Source organism: Xyrauchen texanus, chromosome 34, assembly GCF_025860055.1.
Source record: "Xyrauchen texanus isolate HMW12.3.18 chromosome 34, RBS_HiC_50CHRs, whole genome shotgun sequence".
NCBI classification, from domain to species: Eukaryota; Metazoa; Chordata; class Actinopteri; order Cypriniformes; family Catostomidae; genus Xyrauchen; species Xyrauchen texanus.
The window spans coordinates 22,207,662-22,218,644 of NC_068309.1; positions in this window are offsets into that span (position 1 = coordinate 22,207,662).

Consider the following 10,983-nt stretch of genomic DNA (forward strand, 5'->3'; position numbering starts at 1 on the left):
AAATTGTGATAAAAACATTTTGAGAGAGAGAAAAATGTTTTTAGACAGAAAAAAAATACAATAATTCGAGCACCCCTTGCAGCCCCCGGGGGGTACCCGGACCCCAGTTTGAAATCCCCAGAGCTACTAATTTATACAAGTTAGGCTATCATATTTTTGAGTTGATTAAAAGCAGTTAATTTAAAACCAGTTACATTTTTCAGTGTATTTGTGCATTTGCCATTTTATTTTTATTTAAAGTTGCGCTACGTAACTTTGTGCTCTCAAGCGACATCTGTGGTTGAAATGTAAAATTGCAAGCACTTTGTGGAAGAATACATTACGTCAGTCGTGTTCTGGTGCTGCTCTTCTGCCGGATAAATCTCCCAATTTGAGGTTACCTGGACAATGGTCATCGACTGTGTGTGATCATGACTGAAGCCGGAGTCATAACGTGCTATTTTCATGTTGATATTATGTTATACGATTAAACATTTGAAATGGAAATTTAACTTGCTTTTATAAACTAAACAACATATTTGAAAACATTTTACACTTAAATCGCTTTTCTGACACTACACTTTTAATAGACAACACGGGACTCTCCTCAGCCACAACCTGTATATCTTAATATGACTATTCAAGTGTTTTATCTACTATTAATGTTTGAATTTTACTACAATTTTAAATTATATGGCTGATAAGATTTCAATAGAAGACTATATTGTTTGTATACTATATTGTCCAGCCTCAGTTACTACAGTAGCATATCTATGCAATGCACACAATAACACCATAAACCTATAACTTAAAACGAGGATTTAATAATGATGGGGATAAAATAAACTTTATTAAATGTAAAAATAATATGCTTAAAAATGCAATATAACAATTACAAGAAGTCTGTTTCAGAGGTCATACATTTTAAACATGTCACAGTAACTTCACCGGACAATGTAGATACATCATGATCGGTTGACACACTAGTAATGTTCGATTCAGAAAAGCATGACAAGCAATATAAGCTTCAACAACCGTACTGGAAACATATCTAAGAATTATAGCTGGTAAACAACTTCGCCACAGATAGCATCCATCTATAAACTGCAACGATACTGTCCTGAACTGTGTGAGTGTGACTGAACTGAGTTGAACAGCTTAGTTAATTTATCCAGCCAGAACATGAGACAGGCGGCACTTCTTTCCTGTGCCGACATGACGTAATGACACAAGGAAGAACGTCATAAGCCAGCGATTTCGCACAAAATCGAACCCAACAGCTCAAAATACAAATCATTTTTGTATGCTCTGTTTTACAGGCTTTATAGTAGGATTCGTAGTGAATCGGGGTAAGGTAAGGACAATCATTGATTATGTTTTCAATCAATAATGGCATTTTGTTCATTTTTAACAAAAAAAACCTTTTTTTTTAATTAATGGCTAATTTATTACCATCATTATCATGTATGACAATGTGTTTCCATTTAAATGAATCCAGGCTCACTGTTGTTGGCAACCACTGTAATAAACAGTGAGCAGACTTTAAGACTTTCCTCATATGCTCCTTGTTTCTCTTATTTATTATTATCAGGTTATTACAATGTACTTAACCTTTAATAATAAAAGTTACAAGAACAAAAGTATTTTTTATGGGTTAGATCAAGTAGAGATAGATAACTGAGGTAGAAATTGCAGGTTAATACTTATGTTCAGTGTACACAATGATAAACCTCATACAGTGAACTCACCAAGAGCGAAAAACGAATGTTTATGCATAGATAGAAACATGTCCATCATTAAGGGACTTAAAAACCCCATGAAATGGCTTGGACATTACAAAGAGCTCATCTACCCCCCTTTTTTTATATTTTAAAGAGCCATTAGTCTATTGTTTATGAACTATGATTTGCCAATTACTATTATTGCTTGTCAGAGGTAGGTGTTATTAGGGGGAAGATACATTCTTATTTTAGAGAGTATTTTACTCGACAAACATTTAGGTGTACCTGCCAGTGCAAGAAAGTCATTCATATTTTGGTCCATTTTCACAGATGTGAAAGACTGTGAATGTTAAATGTGGCTATCTGCTATGCAGTGCACAAACTTATACAGTAGATGGCCTTAAACCTAACAGACATGGATTTAAAGACACACAACAGCTATTTTGATTTCATTGGGTCTTTTAAATGTTTCAAACGTGTGTTTCAGTGGCATCCCATTGTAACACTAGAGGGCAGACTGTGATTTCTTTATTTATGTTAAGCATGTTAAGTGAGCCACACTGGTGAGAAGAAAACATAATGCAGATCTTTTGTTTGCAATTATAGCTGTTCAGTTTTCCTAAATTTGCAAATGAGACATTAGTGATGTGATGTGATGTGATGTGAATCAATCAAACAAGATGTGCAAAGAAAATTGTGTGATGTATGAGTAGAAATTGTTTTTAATTTGGATCATTCTTAAAAAATGAAAAAAAAAAAATCCATGTTAACTAGTGCATGACGAATGATAATGTGCTTTGCACAAAGGCATACATATTTTTTTTTAGAAAAGATAAAATCTTCAACTTCCATGCATCTTCCAAGCATAATCATCACATGAATCAAATTTTAGTCACTTCTTTGTGTTGACAAATACAATAGCGGTGAAGCTGTGATTTGTCAAACAACATACAGTACCCAATATTCAGTGTGTAGTAGGTGTTGTGCTGTAAGATAGTGTCGTTCTAATCAGTTTTTATGTTTCTCCTGATTTGCTGCATCTGGGGCAGACACTGTATGAAATCCCAGCCAAGGAGGCCGTTATCCTTCTTTTTAATGCAGCGTGTAATTAGTTCAGTGGCCCCTGTGTGCCACATGCCAGTGCTGGATTATGAGCTCTGGGTCCTGTGGGCCCCCTTGCACCTTCTCCTCTCCACTCTACAGTCACAACAAAACCAATCAAAAGGCAGAACAGAGTACTTGTAGATGGTGACTTTTCTAAACCATTTGGGATTTTAATGGTGCTTAATATCAGTATTAGAGATGAAGGAGCTGGTGTTTATTCTGTATGAACACCAAGAGCCACATAACAGGATTCAAACTCCCCCAAACAAAAACCCCAAAATCCATCTGCAACCTGAAACGTTGCATAATCACTTACCATTGGCTTCAAGTGTTGTATAACGTTTAAATCGAGCATTCAGTTCTCTCTCTCCTCTCGCTCTCTGCAGATACACTCTCTATCTTTACTGCCAGTCAGTGGCTGGGAGGGGGCCATGGTGGGAAATCTTCATGCACAATGTGCCTTTTAGCCAGTGTTGGATGTATTGTGATTACAAAGTATTTAAAACTTGATTAAGGTTCATAACATACATGTACGTCTCTAACGACGAGTCATTTATGGTGCTGAGTGTATCTAGTGTATTCCTGTGTCCGCATATGCCTACTTCCCTATATAATATGCCAAAAGCAGTATATTAGATGATTAGAATGTAAAAATCCTGAAAACAGTAGGCGAGAAATACCTGGATGACCAACTACTGTATATCTGCAAAGATTTTCAAGTGCACATCATGAGGCCACAGGAGATTAGGAGACATCATATTTAAAATATTAAATTAAATGTAGTTGTGTTGTTGTAAAGTAGTTGTGGTTAAGACTGTATTTGTTTAACAAAACCAAATTAAATTATATTTGCGATCATACATTCGTGCCACAGGACAATGTGCAAGTTTCTGAATGAAGTATGTCCTTCATACTAACCTTCATAGCTAAAGATCTGACAAGAAGTCAGTTGTTGGCTGTTTATTAACAGCTGAGAAGTATGTTCTTTAACAAATACAGAACATAGTGGAATAGTGGAAAAACAAAAACTAGTTTATGAAGTGTTAGTTGGTATTTATATGGTAGCCTAAATGTATGTATGTGAAATGTACATGAAATGTACTTTGTAATTGGTAATCAAAAGAGCTCTAAAAAATCTAAAGAACACTAACCCTTAGAATTCCCACTCATTTCAATGACATCTTCGTTCAAAAGCACTCAGTCCTGTGAATGTGGACCGGTCATGTGACCGATCACTCATTAATGGCAACACATAGGGAAAAATAAAAGTCTATTTCAAGTTTTTAAGAGTCCTTAAAAACGATATGCCAACTGAAAAGGATGCTCTATAATGTTATGACATAATTGCGATGGAAAGTTTTCTTGGGAAAAAAAATTTCACCAGAAATCATGGCTTCTTTTAAATTGCTGTCAATGGAGAAACATATTTTTTGCCATCACAGGTAGTAGTTACAGCATCTACCAGCAGTGGCTAACAGGGACATGCTAAGCAGCCAATAGAACGCAACAGTCTGGTTCTTGAAGTAAAAATCCATAATTCTTTCTGTAGAAGGATTGATTTTCAACAATAACTTGGTAAAGGGCTTAGAACTCCTTTATGAGGTATTTTATGGAAAGCCTATGAAAAAAAAAAATTAATGGGTTATATACTTCTGGAACACGGATGGCTGAAAAAGTGGGCGGGCACTGTTGCACTCTATTCCTGACCCCCTGTCTGTAGATGATTACTTTTTATTTTTTTGTAACTTACCCAACACTGGTCTCTCTCAAGTGTGGGGTTCAAGACAATCAGAAGCGCTGATAGCGGAAAATTGTCTGTTGCTTATACACTCCAACAGACATAAGTATATTTTCAAAGAGACCTAATAGTTTTCAGTGAGATGAAACAGCCACAGTGATGAACAGCAGGGAAAGTGTTGATGCCCCGCTTCTCACTGTATCCTAATATTAGTGATCTAGGCAAACATTTAAGCAACATTTTAGTGTTGGTTTGCACTACGAGTGAATCATCCTCACCCTGAAGTGACACTATGTGATGACTAACTTGTTGGAGCAAGTGATTCATGATTCACCCCTTCTCTTTCTCTCCTCCCACCATGGTTTTATTTTCTACATCATTTTAATTCAAACCACTCCTGTCCCTATAACTTTGACACTTTGCAACCTGGCAGACATAAAGAAAGCATTGCACATGTAATTGCCTGCTTTGAAGAAGGCATTTGGCATTTTTAATACTCAATTACTAATAATCCGAAAACTAGATTATATCAAAGAGTATTTTCTATTTCCTGCAAAGCATGAAGGGTTTAGCTAAATTAGTGAAATTGTTAAACTGATGGTTAGATGTCAAGGTCTCTCACCTAGCTAATGGTTAATTTAGGCATATGTCCAAATACATTTGAATTCATGTCAGCTGTAAGCTCTCCATTTACAACTCTTGTGCCTTTTATTGCTGTTGTTCTATTGAGACAGACTTTACTGTTGTTATGTTTGGGGTCCCAGAGTCAATGATGAACTGTATGTGAAAAAATATTAATTTTAAAACTAATCTTTTAATTTCCCTATCGGATTCTAATAACAAGTCCCTCTGACCTAATCAAAACCCAGTTGGCAGATATTGTCTTTTTCATCACAGAGTAGGAATGCACTTTTCAGAAATGTGAAATATGTTTATGTATTCTAGTAACTATTTCTGTTTAGGCTTGATTTGACCCTGGCAAAGACACATTACAGATGAATACAATGAAAGAAATCACAATAAATTGGCAGGAGCTTATCTCTACAGTGTATACACCAATCAGAGAATATTATCATTTGTGTTTATGCTGCGTTCACGTCGCATCATAATTAGTTACGAGATGGCAACGCAGAGATTCTACTGGAAGCTGTTTACGTCCTCAGACCTTCAAAGTTATTTGTTTCTATGGTAACATTCATAACACCAAAACAGCTTTGTTTTTTATGACAGCAAATTATTTATCACAGAAATTCGTATGTTCTTGCAAAAAAAAAAAAACAACGCTCCAGGTAACAATTGCGCAATAAAATGGCATATCAAAAAGAAATATGTTTTAACCTTTAACTGTGGAAAGGCTGATGCCATTTTGGCTCTTTTTACATGACATCATGAGTGTCAAGTTGGAGCTTTCATAGAATTCTGCAGTTTACAACTTGCAATTACGAGTTCTACAAAGACATGAACAGTTTTTACAAGTCAGAAACTCAAAATGATGGTAATTTTTACATGACGTGAACGCACCATTATATCTGGGGTGTCAAAGTCCCCAAACATAAGTAATATAACATGATGGCTGAAGCTTATCAACTTTATTTTTTATGCTATTAAAATTGCCTTGGGGTCTCATGAGGGTTACAAGAAAGAATAGGATTGCTGCTTACCTGTTGCATTATTGAAAACATCACAGCCAGTAAAGCCGCAGGGCTAGCCAAAGACCAAGTAAGTCACACAGGCATCATTTGGCTGTGAGATATGTAACATGATGACTATAATTGAACAGAGTGGAATCCATTTCCAATAACAACTGTGGGTGAGTTCTGAACCATGATGTGTGCGCTGACCCCAGTTTCATTCCTGTCTCTTGCCAGGGTTGCTGTGATTGATGACACTAAATTGCCACTGTTATGTTTTTCACTGCAGCCGTGTCTTTTTTTTTTTGTCTCTCCAGTGACCTGTAAATAGAGCTGTGGACTGCTAAGACAGACTCTGTCTCTGACTCTTCATCATTCTAATAGATTCTTGCTCCCAAAGACCACTTGAAGATTTTTTTTAAAGAAACTATGAAATCAAACTAACCAATTTACAGTGTTTTTCTCAACCATGAAAGCATGCCAAAATTATTGATAAATCATCTTGCACTATGTACTTTTTTGTCCATAGAATACCTTCATCCTTATACCCTACAACCGATTAGCAATTAGCAAATCACTCTTCAGGAAACTTCCTGTCTCAATAGGAAATATGTCATCACAGGAATGAAAACTGTGCTTGTGAAGCAATTTCATGTGATTTTTAAAGATGGTTGCAGACTGATCTCACTGTGAGTTCAGCAACAGTAGTTCAATTGTTATTGAGCCGAACTCGGTTTATGCTTACCGAAATTGAAACTACTAAAAACATTTCGTAAAAATGTAATCTTAAACCCAGAGTATAATTCAGTTTTGATGCGAATGATTGCCGTCTGCGTGAGAGCCTTTCAGAGTATACTTTATTTGACGTGCGTCCATACACTGGTGGTTGGCGCATGTGCGCTATGAGTACTATAAGATACTGGACTATTTATCTTCAAGAGTTTAGACACATCTTTATATTGTTCAGACTCCAGTTGTACAAATGCAGGTATCTTCTGGCCTCCTCACACTAGCACATCCACATTCGCCTCCTCTTGTTTAATGGAAATTAAATTTTCTAGCACTTTTGCTTGACAGCAAAGGCTCAAATGTGAGTGTTGCCACCTTGTGGAGCCACTAATTAGTGCAAAAAATTCCAGGCACATTCTGCGTGTTCAAAAAATCTTCAAAAATCAGACTGCGTGCGTTCAGTGCTCGAGCATGCTGCTGAAGATGAAATCTAAAGATGAAAGTATACTTATAGAGAGATAATGGAAGGGATTTAGAGAGAAAATGGAACCTCAGAATTGCAGTTGTCACTGATTAGGAAAAAGCAATTCATTCCTGGTTTCAACACAGGATGATAACCCAGTCTCCAGCACTGCAGACACAACACACTATCGTGCCACAGGAGAAGGTGGATGCTGGATCTGATGCAAAAATGTCAGATGGTATATGGTGCTTGTCATTAATTCAGCAGAATGAGGTTGATGTGAGGGTACTTGAACATTCAATAACAACATGTCAACTTCTCATGTGATCATGTTGGAGTCTATGGGTAACAAACAATTAGCATAGACTCAGGTAACACTGAAGTCTAATTTCCTGCAGTGGAATATGAAAACATTTTGTACTTGCTTTCAATGTCAATACCTTGTCCTATATAATATAAATTTTTAGCACAAAAGCACACATGGACTTACAAAACAGTCACTTTATATATTATTCTTAGAGTTGTTCTACTTGAAATAGGACGCATGGTGCTCCAAGAGGTACAGTAAATCTAAGTTGGAAAATCTAAAAGAAAACAAGCTTCTCATTTGACAGTCAAAAAGTGCTCGAGTTCAAAGCAGGTCCAGGATATAGTGCAGAGCAATGGCATTGTTATGAGGGAAATGTGCTCCTGTTCAATGCATTATTGAACATGGCCTTTCACTCTCGATTTCTGGTTTCCAATAAAGAGCAAGGTTTCTCTTTTTTATGGCATTTTTCATTCAACTTTCTTCAATGCACAAAATGCTGGCTCTCTTTTATATCATAGAAAATATAAATACTAGTCTCACAAAAATAAAAATAAATAAATGTTGTTCAAAACATTGACTGACCCATACAGAAATAAATGGACTAGTAAGATTTAGCACACAGTTCTTCCAAGTAAATCTTAATGGTATAAAACTAATTAAAATCTACTTAATTTTATTATGTAATATTGATTAAAGTGAGTGAGTAAATGTAACTTAAAAATTAGAGTAAATATAGTAACCATTACTTACAAATATGATATACATGTTACTTGAATAACCTTAGTATAAATTAAATGAACATCTTATTAGAACGTCACATTTTTAATTTTCCTTTTTAATACATATACTAATATTAGTATATGAAACAACACCACCACCCCAACATTACCTGTGATAAAAATTAGATGCATACACACAGAGCTCAACACTTGGTGCACAAAATACCATGATGGTGAAAATCAACAGATATTTTTTTTTTTATCATAAACCGGTAATTTTAAATAGAAAATGAATTTAAGACTACACAAAACAAGAAGTTACTTAACATAACAAAATAAACAATAAAAAAGTGTAAATAAACTTGCAAACAGTGAAACTCTAATTATTTATGCCCAGTGCATGCTGGGAACACCTAAGTAAAATGTACTTATTTTATTTAAGTGACCTTAAACCTTTTTAAGTAAGCTTATTTTGACTCAAATTAGCAATTAAATATGACAAGGTTTTTCCACTTCTGGATTAATACATGATGATACATTGTAAAAGTAATAAACAATAACAAATAATATTTATAAGCTAGAGCATTCATTTTTACAAATTTGAATGAAGAATTAACTATATATTTTCAAGTTCACGCTTTAAATTATTCAATGTAGAAAGTACCGGTACTTAATCTTTTGTGCTGTGTTTATTTCACCACAAAAAAAAAAAAAAAAGCATTTAAGTACACATTTGACATCAAAATATTTTTTGTAAGGGAATATGGATATTTTGCAGTATAAATGTACAATTTTAAGTTTAAAGCTTCCATCCATTCATCCTTCCATCTTCTATAGCCACTTGTCCTAGGTAGGGTCGCAGGTAGTGCTGTAGCACATCCCAGCTGTCTTGGTCCGAAGGCAGGGAAACACCCTGGACAGGTGGCCAGTCCATCACAGGGCGAACATACACAGACAAACGCATTCAAATCCTCACTCACACCAATGGGCAATTTTAGCGTCTGTTATTCACTTGACCTGAAGACTGTGGGGAAAACCGGAGCACCCAGGGGAAACCCACGCAAAAATAGGGAGAACATGAAAACTCTGCATAGAATGGCCCAGGTTGAGCCGGGACACAAACCGAGCACCTGCTGTGAGGCTTCACCATTTTTAAACACTATTTGCCTTCTTTGTCCATTTAAAAAATCTTGCTGTGTGACAAATACATTTTCAAAAGTACTGTAAAAATATTAAATGCAGTCTCAGAATCAAAGTGAGGTCATAAAAATCTGCATGTAGGCTATAAGAACAAAATGCTGTTTGAAATAGTTTTAGATAGAGTATAACATGTCACAACAGGACATGTCAGCTTTCTGAAAGTATTTCATGTCAAATACCCATTTTCATATAATGGAAGAGACATGTTAACATGAATGAAATATAATGGAGGAATCTGAAAATTTGATCTGTTATGTTGCATAATTCAAGAGATCACTGGGAAACATTCATTTTCCTGATGGCAGGTAGTCTGCTGTGCTCTTTTTACAGTTGAATTGATTACAAATTGGCATCATAACGACCAACATGTAGGAAATTAAACACCTTTTTTTATGCTCGTGGTCAAGTTTTAGGGGAAACGGTTATACTACATTGGCCCAGCCTCCACAGATACTTATCAACATGTTTCTTTCATCTAGTTCCTAAGAAATAATAATTGAGAGTATGTTACATTGGCAATGTCTCATATTTTTACTTCAACACACATGGTGTTTATAGCTCATTAACAGGCTGTTTTTTAAATCTTTTTTGTCATTCTGTTCTTGTCTTATGAGGATTTCTGTAATGATGAATGGAATTTATATTCTACACTCCAAAGCATTTCCTCTCTGTTTTCTTCCTTTTCATTTCCTCTAATGACTATTTTGTACTACTGTGCAGTTCATGGGTCTGCAGGGGGATGGGACAAAGTCAGGAGCCATCTGTCAAACATACTGGAGAACACAAGAACTTGGAAACAGAAAGTTTCATTAAATGTGGATTACTCCTCACAAACTTTGGGAAATTAGTGGACCACTTTTAAAGCATCAAAACCTTTATTTTCATCAAAGGTATGCTGCACTAAAAATGCTGACATTTCCACTTTACATTGAATCTACATGTTAGATTATATAATTTATTAACCAGAACATGAATTAAGGGGTTGAATATAAATCTTAAGAAAAGTCCATGTAGAGACAATGGACAGTAGATTAACCGAGGTGTGTTGTTTTCATTTGCATGTAAGAACACAACGTTTTTTTTAATAAAGACTAAATAAGACTGTTCTTAATATACAATTCCAACTTTAATGTACTCAATATTAAATTAAATAAAAAACTTTTTTTTTCTTTTTTTTTTTACACATTACAAACAGAAAGTCATTCTCCATATTTTGGCAAAATAATTCCCCTTCACATTACAGCTCTCATGAGTTCACGTAAAATCACACTCTTTCTTCCATACACATACTTTCAATTATAACATTGAGAACATAAATTCCTTTTTTGTTGCTGTTGTTGTGATGATAATGTACTCATGTAGCTCTCATTTTTTATACCCACAATATAA